The sequence below is a fragment of the Delphinapterus leucas genome, chromosome 21, assembly GCF_059928025.1.
Source record: "Delphinapterus leucas isolate spDelLeu-1000000601 "Yukka" chromosome 21, BTC_Dleu_Yukka2, whole genome shotgun sequence".
Lineage (NCBI taxonomy): Eukaryota > Metazoa > Chordata > Mammalia > Artiodactyla > Monodontidae > Delphinapterus > Delphinapterus leucas.
In genome coordinates, this window is record NC_143149.1 from 23,272,625 (window position 1) to 23,288,747 (window position 16,123).

A 16,123-nucleotide genomic window follows, 5' to 3' on the forward strand; every position below is an offset into this window, starting at 1 on the left:
GGGAATAGTACAGAGAATTCATCTGGGGTGGATATACCCGTTGCTATGAGGGTAAATATATGAGAGATGTCATTTAACTTGTAGAAGGGTCTACTAAAACACAATTTTCCTTTTCTTTTCTTTACTTTGTAGAAAAGTTTTACTTTATTGAACTATAGTTGATTTACAATGTTGTGTTAATTTCTGCTGTACTGCAAAGTGATTCGGTTTTATATATATATTTATATATGTGTACACATTCTTTTCCATCATGATTTATGACAGGATGTTGGATATAGTTCCCTGTGCTATACAGTAGGGCCTGTTGTTTATCCATTCTCTATATAGCAGTTTGCATCTGCTAATCCCAAACTCCCAACTCATACCCCCAGCAACCATAAGTCTGTTCTCTGTGTCTGTGAGTCTGTTTCTCTTTTGTAGATAGGTTCATTTGTGTCATATTTTTATTTTACTTTTTTTTTTAAGATTGTTTTTGATGCGGACCATTTTAAAAGTCTTTATTGAATTTGTTACAATATTGCTTCTGCTTTATGTTTTGATATTTTGGCCCCCAGGCATGCGGGATCTTAGCTCCCTGGCAGGGATAGAACCCACACCCCCTGCATTGGAAGGCAAAGTCTTAGCCACTGGACTGCCAGGGAAGTCCCCTGTGTCATATTTTTAGATTCCACATATAAGTGATATCATATGGTATTTGTCTTTCTCTTTCTGACTTACTTCACTTAGTATGATAATCTCTAGCTCCATCCATGTTGCTCCAAGTGGCATTATTTCATTCTTTATTTTTTATGGCTGAGTAATATTCCATTGTGTATATGTACCACATCTTCTTTATCCATTCATCTGCTGATGGACATTTAGATTGTTTCTATGTCTTGGCTACTGTGAATAGTGCTGCTATGCACATTGGGGTAAAACACAGTTTTCTATTAAAACAATCATGTGGTATTTTATTATGTGTATGTTGTATATGCATCAAATCAATAATCAAGAACAGCTTCAAATAGCCCATTGATAGTCCATTATGTTAGTAAGCCTTGCATTGCACTGGGGCCTAGTTTCAAATTTGCAGCACTGCCTAAGCTCAATGGCAGATATCTCAATTTGCAAAAACCCTTTGGCTCTCTCCGTATAAATAAATGAGGGGCTTCGCTGGTGGCGCAGTGGTTGAGAGTCCGCCTGCCGATGCAGGGGACGCGGGTTCGTGCCCTGGTCTGGGAAGATCCCACATGCCACGAAACGGCTGGATCCGTGAGCCATGGCCGCTGAGCCTGCGCGTCCGGAGCCTGTGCTCCGCAACGGGAGAGGCCACAACAGTGAGAGGCCTGCGTACCGCAAAAAAAAAAAAAAAAAAGAGATCATTCTTTTTTCTCAAGGGGAAAAAAAAGAGTTATGATAATCACACTATTTGTAGATTGAACTAAGGACGTGGGTAGAAAATGTGATGAAAGAGAAACAGGAGTCAATATTGATGTTTTAGGCTCCAAACCTAGGTAACTGGGGAAATTACTAAATTCAAGTTGAGGACAGGTTTTATAATCTGTAAAATGCTAACAGAATGTCCGTGGTTGGTATAGGTACAGACAAACCAGCTGAGAAGAGAAATACTGGGAAAGGGACAAAGAATGATGCATTAAGGTGGGAAATTCCCATCTTGGAGAATGAGATATTTGAGCAGAGATGTACCAGACACAATTGCAGATTTCCAGTTGGAAGTTGAGTAAGGCAGTAAGCCTGGAGACAGAGATTTAGTAATCATCCACATAGGGGTGATGCTTGAGGCTTCCAGTAGATAAGGGAGAATGATGACGATCCCTTTGATTTTCACAATATGAATTCTTCATTGCCTTTTCCTCTGGTGTGTAGTCAGTTATTATGTCTCTTCTGTGTCTAGGAATGTGTCTAAGTGTCTAAGTCACTTTGAACAGTATGCAACTCAGTATCACTGGCAAGCAGGTTATTAATGTGCACATTGCTCATCCAGATCGGAGTTGGTTTGACATGGGCTTGGGGAGGGGAGCACCCTGCTCCAGGACACAGACTATGGAGTTAAGTGTGAGTAGCGAGATAGGGCTGAGAATAAAAACACCCACTCAAAAGGCAGCGCCGTTGTGAAGGTCCTATGAGGAGGTAGAGTCCAGGCAGAAGACCATCAGAGGGCAAACAGAGCAAGTTGGAAGGTGAGGGCAGAAGGTTTAATGTGTAAGGAGGAAATACATAACGTGACTTTTTTTCTAACCTCCTCCTCCAGTGATCCGGTCCTGAATGTATAACTCCAGGAGCTCTGACACTCTCTTGTCACAGTTCACCCAGCATCTTGGGCTTCGGAGTATGCATCCAGACGTGTGCCTTCCCATGTGTAATTTAGTGTCTTTCCTTAAAGTCGGTCGTGGTTTTGACCATCTGCGAAGAATCAAATTGTAAGCATCTCAAACACAGGGATGTGTCAGAAGGGCCCCTGCCCCCGCTTCATGGTCTACCCTGGAACCCTTGAGGAACTGCCCCAGCTCTCCTGCAGCCTGGGTCTGAATGAAAGAGGTGTCCACTGGATGCTCCCAAATTCAAGGACTCGTCTTACTGAAAGCAAGGGCCTCACCCTCGCTGTACCTTGTTCCCTGCATTATTCTCTTCATTCCACCAGGCAACCTTCTCACGCCCCCACCCTCACAGTCCAGGTCTCCTTGGGCTGGGTTTGCATCTTCCTCTGACACAGCACTTTCTCTGAAAACCATGCCTCAGGGTGAATGCTTGGCCCAGCGCAGAGAATCTCTGCACTTTTCTGCAGGCAGGCCCTGGCCGACGCGTCCCCAAAAGAGATCGGGTCCTCCTCGTGTTTGTCCACACCCTTGGTTCTGACCTGTTCATCCCACATTTCTGACACCCTTGCCCAGCATCTTCCACTACGGAAGGTGAGTGCAAAGCTGAAGGTTGAAATAGTTACAGTTGTGATGAGAACGTATATATCATTCGCAAATAAACATAATGTAGCTCAAACGAATGAATAAAAACAGCTCACCTTTGTGTGGAGATACAGCTTTGGGGTTATATTTTCCCTTTCTTGCATAAAATTAGAACCAGTTGCTGTGCTTACAGAAAAGGCTTTGCTTTGCCAAGCAAATTGGCAGAGATGTTCTTGCAATAAAAGGACGGCATCCTAATATCTTTTCCTAGCTGTAACCTATAAAATGTGGTCTCTATTGTATTTCCAAACATCAGGGAATTATAACTTCCTCCCGTCACCACCAACATTGCTAGGGACAGAAAAAGAAAAGCCAACATCTTTATTAGTTCTCTGAATAAATTGTTACTGTGCACATGTCAAATGCTGGAAATTGGGCTGAGCACTATGAGAGTGGCAGTTGCATGGAAGCTCTGATCTCTGGCCCACAGGCATTCACGATCTAGCTGGGGAGACAAGACACGTACAATTAGCCACACTACCAGGCAGCGTACCGTAAAGGCCATCGGAGTGAGTGATGGGGGACTCAAGAGCCATAGGATTTCAGAGGAGGGAGAGAGCATTTCTGGCTTAACAGAGGAAGTTCAAGTTGAGCTTGCCTTTCGCTTATTCAATAAATATTGACCAGATGTCTCTGAGGACTGGGGACTGTGCTAATTGTCGGGGAACACAAGAGTGGGGAAAACAGACACGGCCCCGTGGCTCCCATGAGAGCCTAGAAGGGAAATAGATCCTAATCAAGTGATCAGACAATATATCATAATAACTCATGGTAAGTTGAAGGAAGGAAGTAGAGGGAGCTATGTGGGCCCAAAGGAGGGCGTCAGGGAAGACTTCGCTATAGAAAGGATGTGGCAGCTGAAATCTGTAAATGTGTAGGCGTTAACTAGGAAAAAAGAGAAGAAACATACAAAGAAAGGAGAGGGATATTCAGGTGGAAATGTCCAGTAAGTTTTGTGGGGTTTTGTTTTGTTTTGTTTTTGTCCACGCCAGGTGGCATGAGGACCTTAGTTCCCTGACCAGGGATCGAACCCATGCACCCTGCATTGGGAGCGCAGAGTCTTAACCACTGGACCACCAGGGAAGTCCCCAGTAAGTTTTTGGACATGCAGAAGGTGTGGATTTACAATTGTGGGGAAATGCCCCTTCACTGTGGGAAGAAGACGCAAATTCCTCAGCAATGTCTCCTTTTTAAATTTGAATTCTCACTGCCTAATATGTGTCAGGAACTCTCATGTTTTTAATGATTGATTTGAAAGCTGAAAGTTCTAGTCTTTACCTTGGCTTGGCTTGTAAAAGACTTGGAACCCAGTCTACCCAGGGCAATGAGCAACTGAGATTCCTAGAGAGGATTTAAACCTGTGTAATAACCAATGTTTTTGAAGATGTAGTGAATTAGAAACGTTTGAACAGCAATCTGGCAACGTAAATCAGTACAATCCTTTTAGAAAGCCATTTCATAAAATACACCAGAATATTGAACACTCATTTTCGAGAAAGTTCTACCTCTGGAAATGGATCCTAAATGAGATTCTGCATACAGAGAGAAAGTTTTCTATGCAAAGGTGTTAATTGAAGAATTGTTTATAAAATGGTAAAAACTTGAAAACAGGCTAAGCTGTCCAACAGTTTTTTAATGCTTATGCAAATTATTATATATATTTATTCAACAGGATATTATATTTCTTAAAATATTACTTATATAATTTTTTTTTTTTTTTTTTTTTTGCGGCACGCGGTCCTCTCACTGTTGTGGCCCCTCCCGTTGCGGAGCACAGGCTCTGGACGCGCAGGCTCAGCGGCCATGGCTCACGGGCCCAGCCGCTCCGCGGCATGTGGGATCTTCCCGGACCGGGGCACGAACCTGTGTCCCCTGCATTGGCAAGCAGACTCTCAGTCACTGCGCCACCAGGGAAACCCCCAAGAGAATACTTTTTTACAATGTTAAGTTTAAAAAACTAGATTCAAAATTGGATGTCTGTTATGAGTATAGTTCAGAAAAATTGTGTGCAGAAGAGAAAAATCACTTTAAATAAATAAACAAAAAATTTCAAATGAGATAATCTTTGGCCAGTGGAATTCTATGTGTTATTTCTTTTCACTTTTATCTATTTCTCATATATTCTAAAATGAGCATATATTGTATTACATTATAATTGTAAAATAAAGTTTAAAAAAGTATAGTTCAAAAAGACCAAATCCATATTCCTCTTTTGGATTAGTGAGTAAAATAAAAGATTTTCTTTTTCCATTTTCAAAGATGGTATTTTCTTTCTGTTACATCTTGAGAGCACCAGTGTGATTAAAAAGATTGATAAATGACCAAGAATTCATGGGTCATCAACTGTAACTCCCTGAAGAATGAGGAGAAAACCCCAAGTCTTGAAGTTAGTATTAAACTAATATAAAAAATTAGTCATATAAATCTACCCAAACTAAATATGCAGTGCTTTATTTATTGCTCAGTTATGTAAAGACTCAGCACACCAATGCAGTGAAATTGAAACAAGTTTTAATAACAAGTAGCAACAGAGGCTTCAGTTAGTTAGGCAGAGACCCAACCAGAAAGACTTTGAAATGATTAAAATACTACAAAGAACTGAAGACAATGCCAGCGCAGGGAAGCCCTTGGCTGATTTGCAGTTGGGATCACCCCTGTTCCGATTAGCGCATGTACCTCAGGTGACCCTGGGAGAGAGCTGGCTGAGAGGTGGGATGGAGCTAATGACTCCATCAAGCTGAGACCAGGGTATAATGAGATGAACCCTTATACTAAATGGACATCACAAATCTGTGATTCAGTCTGCATGAGATATTATTTTTACCTCAGGCTCTGTCCTGTGTCAAAATTTGCCAATGATTTTCATGAATCCCATGACAATTTTACGTGGATTCAAATAATGCCTCTGACTTTTTTTTTTTTGTGTGTGGTACGCGGGCCTCTCACTGTTGTGGCCTCTCCCGTTGTGGAGCACAGGCTCCAGACGCGCAGGCTCAGCGGCCATGGCTCACGGGCCCAGCCGCTCCGTGGCATGTGGGATCTTCCCGGACCGGGGCACGAACCCGTGTCCCCTGCATCGGCAGGTGGACTCTCAACCACTGCGCCACCAGGGAAGCCCACCTCTGACTTTTTAATATCCCTATTTAGCCATTAGATTTTGATGGATCAATTTTAATTTTTAATATTGAGCATATTCTATACTTTAGACCAGGGAGCGTAAAGCCATTTTGCAGTTAATGAGTTTCATCATTATGTACAATACAATGAACAGTGGTTTATTTTAATTGGGCAAACATTAACAATCATACACAGAGCATTTTTTTAAAACCTTCTCCACACTCTATGGCACATGGCAAAGTTTCATGGTAGATCCGAAAAAAGGAATAGGAAGAGAGAATTCACAGTGCGGGAGTCAGAGCCAACTCCTTGGCTTATTATTTCACTGGAGGGAAGCTCTGTGGGAGGCGTGGGTGGGTACCCACAGGCTGCACTTCCACAGAGGTGCTGTAATCCTAGAAGGTGCGGAGCAGACCTCCTGGTCCCCCTATGTCTTTCCTATACATTTATCACAATGCCTGAGGTTCTACCATTGCAATTTTCCCCTGGAGTCTTGAAAGCTAATCACGTTTATGGTTCTGCTTTGAAGATTGCAGAGCCCCTCTGGGACGACTTCTTCCCTAATACCTCAGAGCAGGTGCTCTAACCAGTTGATCGAGATTGACTGGTGGACCTTAATGTAAGAGGCAGGATTGATGTTAAGAGCCTGAATTCTGCCTCGCCACTTACTGAGAATGACCTGGGGTGGGTTATCTTCTGAAAACTCATTTTCTTCCTCTATAAAATAAGGATAACAATACTTACTTTGAAGGGCAGTTGTAAGGAGAAAATGGATGTCAGACTCTTAACCACAGCAGATGGTACCTATTTCAGACAACCAGGTGGGTCAGCGGGAAACTCTTAGCTCCTGACTGAGTGTAAGCACCTCCCTTAGCCCATGAGCATCTCCAATAGAATAGCTTTTAACCTAGAGGTCCCCAAACCTGGCACTGTGGAGATTTGTTTTATAAAGTAAGAGATAGTCAGACACCAACACTTTAGAGACTCTGATTCAGGAAGTATAAGAGGCTTAGAGGTAAAGAGCATAGATTCTGACTTCACTCCGTATGACAATCTCTAGGTCCATCCATGTTGCTGCAAATGGCATTATTTCATTTTTTATGGCTGAGTAATATTCCATTGTATATATGTACCACAGACAAATATGTGATATCGCTTATATGTGGAATCTAAAAAAATGGTACAAATGAACTTATTTAGAAAACAGAAATAGAGTCACAGATGTAGAAAACAAACTTATGGTTACAGGGGTGGGGAAAGCGGGGCGGGGGTGATAAACTGGGAGATTGGGATTGACATATACACACTGCTATATATAAAATAGATAACTAATAAGGACCTACTGTATAACACAGGGAACTCTACTCAGTACTCCATAATGACCTATGTGGGGAAAGAATCTAAAAAAGAGTGGATAGCTATATATATATAACCAATTCACTTTGCTGTACAGCAGAAACTAACACAACATTGTAATTCAACTATACTCCAATAAAAAGTTTTTAAAAAAGAAAAAAGTATAGATTCTGGAATCAGACTGCCTGGGTTCAAATTCTAGCTCCCTGGCCTACAATGTGTGTCTGTGAACAAGTCATCCACCTTTTCTGTACCTCAGCCTCTTCATCTATAAAATTAGGATAATAACAGTAACCTACTTCAAGTAATTGTTAATGGGATAAAATTAGTAAGCATGGGATAGGGCCTAGCAGCTGACAGTTTTAAAAGAGGCTGTAGATCATGAGATGCAGCTGAGCTAAAACCACTTTGCCTTTTAATTAGCTCCCAACCATTGGTCCTTAAGGTAATTTCAGAAGGAGAAACAGGAGATTCGGGGACATCAAAGAATAATTTTTGGCAAATGACTGATCACTGACAAGGAAGATAAAAATGAGGAGGCATCATTGTTTGATCACGCCTTATATGGATACTTTTACGAAACACTGGACAATTTTCAAGGTAAACCATTTACGTCAAGAAGCACAAAGTCAAAAGATTGGAAGGAAAACCGATAATTACAGGATTGCACACGACAAATCAAAAGTAAATGAATCAGTGCCAGAAATGTTTAAAACTGCTTGAGTTGGATACTGAAAGTCAGGGGAATAAGATATACCCATCTTAAAATGGAGAGAATTCCCTCAAATTAGATCCAGATGCATTTAGAGCTTCATACCTGTATATTACAAATAGACCAGCTGCTCTAAGTGTTGGAAATCAAAAGTAGGCAATACATGAAGAGGGATTTTCAGTACTTAAAGCAACTTAGTATGTTATCTATACTTCCAAAAGTCAGCGACGCTGTTGGGCATTTCTTATAGCCTCTCTCTTCTTTGTTTTTCTCAATTGCCTTTTCCAAATTCTTTCCTCTTCCTCTTGCATACCATCATTTACTCTTCTAAGCTCTTGTATTGATAAAATCAAAAACCATGGCATCTAGGTATTTACACAACATATTTTAATTGAAATTTTTTGCTGCGATAATTGTAGATTTACATGAAGTTGTAAGAAATAGTACAGAGAGTCTCTTTATCCTTTGCCAGTTTCCCCTAATGGCAACAATTTGCAAAATTATGGTATGATATTACCACCAGGTAATTGACATGGCTACAATCCACTGATCTTATTCAAATTTCCCTAGCTTTACTGATACTCATTTGTTTGCATGTCTGTGTGTTTATTAAGTTCTACACAATTTTATCACCTGTGTAGGCTCATGTATTCGCTACCAGAGTCAAGGTACTGAATATTCCAACACCACAAGGATGCCCCTCGTGCAGACCCCTTACACCACATCCATCTCCTTCCCGCCCTACCCCACCCCCAACCCCAAGTTCCTTACTCTGATATCCATCTTTTCCCCATTTCTAAAATTTTGTCATTTTAAAAATGTTACATAGGGCTTCCCTGGTGGCGCAGTGGTTGAGAGTCTGCCTGCCGATGCAGGGGACACGGGTTCGTGCCCCGGTCCGGGAGGATCCCACATGCCGCGGAGTGGCTGGGCCCGTGAGCCATGGCCGCTGAGCCTGCGCGTCCGGAGCCTGTGCTCCGCAACGGGAGAGGCCACAACAGTGAGAGGCCCACGTACCGCAAAAAAAAAAAAAAAAATTTTTTTTACATAAATGGAATCATATAGTATTGCAACCTTTGGGGACTGGCTTTTTTCACTTAGTATAATTTATAATTTCCCGGAGATTCATCCAAGGTGTCCTGGGTATCAGTAGTTCATTCCTTTTTATTGCTGACTGGTACTCTACAGTAGGGATGTTCCACAGTTTATCTGACCATTAACCTGTGGGAGGACATCTAGGCTGATTTTAGTTTTTGTCTATTTAAATAAGACTTCCATGAACGATCATGTACAAGTTTTTGTGTGAATATAAGTTTTCATTTCTCTGGGATAAATGCCCAGGAGTACAATTGCTGGGTCATATGGTAATTGCATGTTTAGTTTTCTGAGAAATTGCCAAAATGTTTTCCAGACTGACTGTACTTTTTACATTCCTGCCAGCAATATATGAGTGATTCTGTTTCTCTATATCCTCACAAGCATTTAGTGTTGAGACTTCTTAATTTTAGCCTTTCTGGTAGATGTGTAGTGATATCTCATTGTGGTTTTAATTTGCATTTCCCTGAGGGCTAATGATGTTGAATATCTTTTCATGTGTTTATTTGCCATCTGTATATCCTCATCATTGAAATGTCTGTTCATGTCCTTTGCCCATTTTCTTTTCTTTTTTTAAAAAAAAATTATTTAATTTATTTGGCTGCGCCAGGTCTTGGTTGCAACACACGGGATCTTCATTGCGGCATGCGGGCTTCTTAGTTGTGGCATGCATGCGGGATCTAGTTCCCTGACCAGGGATCGAACCTGGGCCTCCTGCATTGGAAGCATGGAGTCTTACCTGCTGGACCACCAGGGAAGTCCCTCTTTTGTCTACTTTCTAACTTACTTTGTTTTTTTACTATTGAACTTTGCATGTTCTGTGTGTGTGTGTGTGTGTGTGTGTGTGTGGTTTTCCTGTGTTCCAGTATTTGCAAATCACATGTCCTTTGTCAGACATGTGATTTTCAAATACTCATTCCCAGTCTGTAGCTTTTCTTTTCATCCTCTCAATAAGGTCTTTTGCAGAGGAAATGTTTTCAACTTTGATGAAGTCCAATTTATCAAGTTTTACTTTTATGGATTGCGCTTTTGTGTCAAATCTAAGAACTCTTTGCCTAGCCCTAGACCAAGAAAATTTTCTCCTATGTTTAGATCTAAAAATTTATAGTTATATTTTACATGAAATCAGCGATCCATGGGACTTCTCTGGTGGCGCAGTGGTTAAGAGTCTATCTGCCAATGCAGGGGACAAGGGTTCGATCCCTGGTCCGGGAAGATCCCACATGCTGCGGACCAGCTAAGCCCATGTGCCACAACTACTGAGCCTGCGCTCTAGAGCCCATAAGCCACAACTACTGAAGCCCACGCACTGTAGGGCCTTCATGCCGCAACTACTGAGCCCGCGCACCTAGAGCCCGTGCTCTGCAACAAGAGAAGCCACCACAATGAGAAGCCTGTGCACCACAACGAAGAGTAGCCCCCTCTCACTGAAACTAGAGAAAGCCTGTGCGCAGCAACGAAGACCCAACGCAGCCAAAAATAAATAAAATTAAAAATAAATAAATAAATCAGTGATACATTTTTAGTTAATTTTTGTATAGATGTAAAAACTTTAGGTCAAACTTTGTTTTTTTACCTGTGGATGACCAATTGTTCCAGTGCCATTTGTTGAAAAGGCTATCCTTCTTCCATTGAATTGCTTTTTCACCTTTATCAAACATTATTGGGCTTCCCTGGTGGCGCAGTGGTTGGGAGTCCGCCTGCTGATGCAGGGGACACGGGTTCGTGCCCCGGTCCGGGAGGATCCCACGTGCCGCGGAGTGGCTGGGCCCGTGAGCCATGGCCGCTGAGCCTGCGCGTCCGGAGCCTGTGCTCCGCAACGGGAGAGGCCACAACAGTGAGAGGCCCGCGTACCGCAGAAAACAAACAAACAAACAAACAAAAACATTATTGACCATATTTCTGTGGATCTATTTCTGGAATCTTTATTTTGTTCCATTGCTGTGTATCTCTCTGCCAGTACCTCACTTTCTTGATTATTGTAGCTATGTAGTAAGCCTTAATATTGGGTGAGTGATTCCTCCCACTTTATTCTTTGTAAAGATTGTTTTAGCAGTTCTAGGCCCATGACTTTCTATATAAATTTTAGAATAAGCTTCCCATGTGTGCAAAAAACCTTGCTGGGATTTTGATAGGAATTGTATCAAATCTATACATCAGTTTGGGAGAATTGATATTTTAATTATGTTGGACCTTCTAATCCATAACCACAATATGTGTCTGCATTTATTGAGGTCTCCTTTGGTTTCTTTCATTGAGGTTTTGTAATTTTCAGCATACGGATCATGTTTTTATGTATATTTAAATATTTTGCTTTATTTGAGTGGTTGTAAGTAGCATCATGTTTTAAGTTTGTTTCTGTATGTTCACTGTCAAACAGAAATGCAATAGTTTTTTGTGTGTTGGTCTTATACCTTAACCCTTGCTGAACTCACTTACTAGTTTTACGAGATTTTTTGGTAGACTTATTGAGGTTTTCTACATAGACAATCATGTTATCTGCAAATAGAGGTAGTTTTATTTCCTTTCTAATCCATCTACCTTTTTTAAAAATTTATTTTTCTTGCCTATTGCAATGACTACAACTTCCAGGACTATGTTGATAAGAGTGAGAGTAGATTTCTTTGCCTCGTTTGGGATCTTAGGGAGAAAACATTCATTCTTTCATCATTAAGTACGCCGTTAGCTCTGGGGTTTTTTTGGTAGATGCCATTTACTAAGTTTAGGTATTTCCCCTCTATTTCTAACTTTCTGAGAGTTTTATCATGAATCAATGCTAGGATTTACCAAATGTTTTTTCTACATCAAATTGATATGGTCATATGATTTTTCCTCTTCAGCTTGTTGAATCAATTATGTTGATTTATTTTTGAATGTTGAACCAGCCTTGTATAACTAGAATAAATCCCACTTGGTCATGGTTCATAATTCTTTTTATGAGAGATGTTGTTCTGTTATTTTTTTTGTACTGACTTTGTCTGGTTTTGTTACCAGGGTAATACTGGCTTCATAAAATTAGTTAGGAAGGAAGAGATTGTATAAAATTGATGTTAATTCTTCTTTAAGTGTTTAGTAGAATTCTCCAGTTAAACTACCTGATTCTGAAGATTTTGGGGGTGTGAGGTGGGGGAGGAGAAGGGCAGTTAAAAAAAAATAGACTTTATTTTTTAGAACGGTTTAGACTTACAGGAAAATTGAGAAGACGGTACAGGGAGTTCCCATATATCTCGTACCCAGTTCCTCTATTATTAATATCTTAAATTAGCATGGTACATTTGTTATAATTAATGAATAATATTGATACATTATTGTTAATTAAAGTCTATACTTTATTCAAATTTCCTTTGTTTTGACCTAATGTCCCCTTTCTGTTCCAGGACAGAAAAGGTAACCCAGGGATCACTACATTATGATTATTTGTCATGTATCCTTAGGCTTCTCTCTTTTTTTAAAAAAATTATTTATTTATTATTATTTTTTAAATTCTTATTTTATTTATTTATTTTTGGCTGCGTTGGGTCTTCGTTGCTACACGGGGGCTTTCTCTAGCTGCGGCGAGTGGGGGCTACTCTTCGTTGCAGTGCATGGGCTTCTCACTGCAGTGGCTTCTCTTGTTGCAGAGCATGGGCTCTAGGCTGCGGGCTTCAGTACTTGTGGCATGTGGGCTCAGTAGTTGTGGCTTGCAGGCTCTAGAGCACAGGCTCAGTAGTTATGGCGCACGGGCTTAGTTGCTCCACGGCATGTGGGATCTTCCTGCGCCAGGAATTGAACCTGTGTCCCCTGCATTGGCAGGAAGATTCTTATCCACTGCGCCATCAGGGAAGCCCCATTAGGCTTCTCTTGACTGTGACAGTTTCTCAGACTTTCCTTATTTTTTTTTTTAAGATTTTTTTTTTTTTGATCTGGACCATTTTTTTTAAGTCTTTATTGAATTTGTTACAATATTGCTTTTGTTTTATGTTTTGGTTTTTTGGCCACAAGGCATGTGGGATCTTAGCTCCCCAACCAGGGATCAAACCCACACTCCCTGTATTAGAAGGCAAAATCTTAACCACTGGACCTCCAGGGAAGTCCCAGAATTTCCTTATTTTTGATGAGTTTAAAAGTTTTAAGGAGTACTGACCAGGTATTTTGTAGGATTTCCCCCCATTGGAATTTGTCTCATGTTTTTCTCATGTCACATTAGGGTGAGATTATGGGTTTGGGAGAGGAAGAACACAGAGGTGAAATGCCATTTTTATCACATCGTATCAAAGATACATATTATCCACATGATTTATCACTGTTGTTATTGACCTTGATCACCTGGCTGAGGTATTGTTTGTCAGCCTTTTCCACTGTAAATATACTCCCTCACTTTCCATACTACTTTTTGGAAAGAATTTACCATGCGTAGCCCACACTGAAAGAGGAGTTATGCTCCCCACTCCCTTGCAGGCAGAGTATCTGTATAAATTATTCGGAATTATACATGGGAGATTTGTCTCTTCTCCTCTTTTTATTTATTTATTCAACTTGTGTCAGATTTTCCTTAATACATTCTCAAATGTCACTAATACCAGATATGAGATGACTATGCAGGGTGAAAGCAGCCATTATCCTGTCTTGGTTCTGGGACACTGGAATTCATAACAACCACCTCACTTTATAGGTGCTATATGGCACAAGATCATTACTGAAATTGAAGTGAATACAAACTAGGTTGAGTCCTTGGTGAGACACTCACACTCCGCACACATATTCGGATGTCAGGGTGTCACGGTGCAGAGGCTGGCCTGGGAATCGGGAGGCTGGAGCTGCACTGCTCTTGACTCTAATGAGCTATGGGACCTTGGGGAAGTCAAACTCTGGAACACAATATGTTCACGTGCAATCACAAGAACTGAACCCGATGGGCCCTTCCTATACTAAAAATATCCACACGTTGCAAAGCCACAGCTAGGTTCAGAGTGGTTAACTGATCGCTGTAGGAGCAAACACTGTGGTTTTGCCTGACCAGCACTGGTGTGTAGAGTTTAACCAGGCAAGGGGTGGCCTTGGTTCTGCCCTGCTTCATGGTTACTTAGCGATGTTTTCTGACTGTGTCCCTCCCTTTCCGTCCCTATTACTACACTTTTTTCTTTTTTTATTGAACTGTAGCGGATTTACAATGTTGTGTTAATTTCTTCTGTACAGCAAAGTGACTCAGCTATACATATATATATATGTTCTTTTTCATATTCTTTTCCATTATGGTTTCTCACGAGATACTGAATATAGTTCCCTGTGCTATATACAGTGTGACCTTGTTGTTTATCCATCCTATATAATAGTTTGCCTCTGCTAATCCAAAACTCCCAGTCCTTCCCTTCCCTGGCTCCCCTCCTCCTTGGCAACCACACGTCTGTTCTCTATATCTGTGAGTCTATTTTTGTTTCGTACATATGTTGATTTGTATCATAGTTTAGATTCCACATATAAGTGATATCATATGGTATTTATATTTCTCTGTCTGACTTACTTCACTTAGTATAATAATCTCCAGGTCCCTCCATGTTGCTGCAAATGATAATGTTTCATTCTTTTTGATGGCTGTGTAGTATTCCATTGTATATATGTACCACATCTTCATTATCCATTCATCTGTTGATGGACATTCAGGTTGCTTCCTTGTCTTGGCTATTGTAAATAGTGCTGCTATAAACATAGGGGTGCGTGTATCTTTTTGAATTATAGTTTTGTCTGGGTATATGCCGAGGAGTGGGATTGCTGGATCATATGGCAACTCTATTTTTAGGTTTTTGAGGAACCTCCATACTGTTATATAGATTTATTGAAGGTTAGGTTGAAGGAGACCTTAGAAAAAAACTATTCCAGGATTTTCCAAACTGTGTTTTTTTTTTAATAGTGGTTATGCACACACAGATAAACCTGATTTTGTGGTAAACTACTTTTGAAAATTCTGTATTCCTCTCAGAGATTTACAACTCACGCTTGTATATTCAAGCGGGTTCTTTGCGTCATACTTCGTCACCACCTATGAGTCAGGTCTTAAGACTGCTGAAAAACACCAGGAAATTTTTTTTAAATATTGTAAAATATTTCTACACATATAAGTTTTTTATAACATATATGTGGGGTAAAAAAGATATTAAACACCCATCACCCAGCTGAAAAGTAGAATATTATCAGAAACTTTGAAGCCCTTAGAAGCCTCTACCCAATTGTACTATCCTGTATTTATCAGTCACTTGCTTTTCTTTATAGTTTTACTGCATATATATAAATATACCCCAAAAGACATTATTCTATTTTGCATATTTTGAACATTTAATTAGTAGTACTATTGTACTGTTCTTTTGCAACTTGTAAAGTTTTTGCTCATTAATTTTGTGAGATTCATCCATGTTCATAAGTAGAGCTAGAAATCCTTTGTGTGTGTATATCATAATCTATTTATTCATTCTCCTGTCAATTGATATTTGAGTTGTTTCCTTCCCCTTTTATTTTGGTGTATCATAAGCAATGTTGTATGAATTGTCTTACATGTGTACATAAGTGTGAGCACATGTGCTATTATCTCTAGTGAGAAACTGCTAGAGCTATAAGATATACCAACCTTCACTTTTTCTACATAACATGAAATAGTTGTTCAATTTACATTCTCACCAGCAGTGTATGAGGATTTCCACTGTTCCACAACCTTGGCAACATTATCTTGCCAGACATTTTTAAACTTTATATTATGGAAAAGTTCCAACATATACAAGAATTATATTATGAGCATTCTTCAGCTTCAACACTTACTGACCATGGCCAATCTGCCATGGGTCATCTTGGAGTATTTTAAAGCTAATTCCAGACATAATATCACTTCACCTGTAAAAATTTCAGAATGTATCCT

At 40.3% G+C, this 16,123-nt stretch overlaps 1 non-coding gene across 1 annotated transcript; it reads right to left on the reverse strand.

Moving 5' to 3' along the window:
- Nucleotides 1-9,924: 9,924 nt before the first annotated feature.
- TRNAW-CCA (transfer RNA tryptophan (anticodon CCA)) lies at nucleotides 9,925-9,997 on the reverse strand. Its single transcript has one exon. It is a non-coding gene; the product is annotated as a tRNA-Trp (tRNA).
- Nucleotides 9,998-16,123: the final 6,126 nt, after the last annotated feature.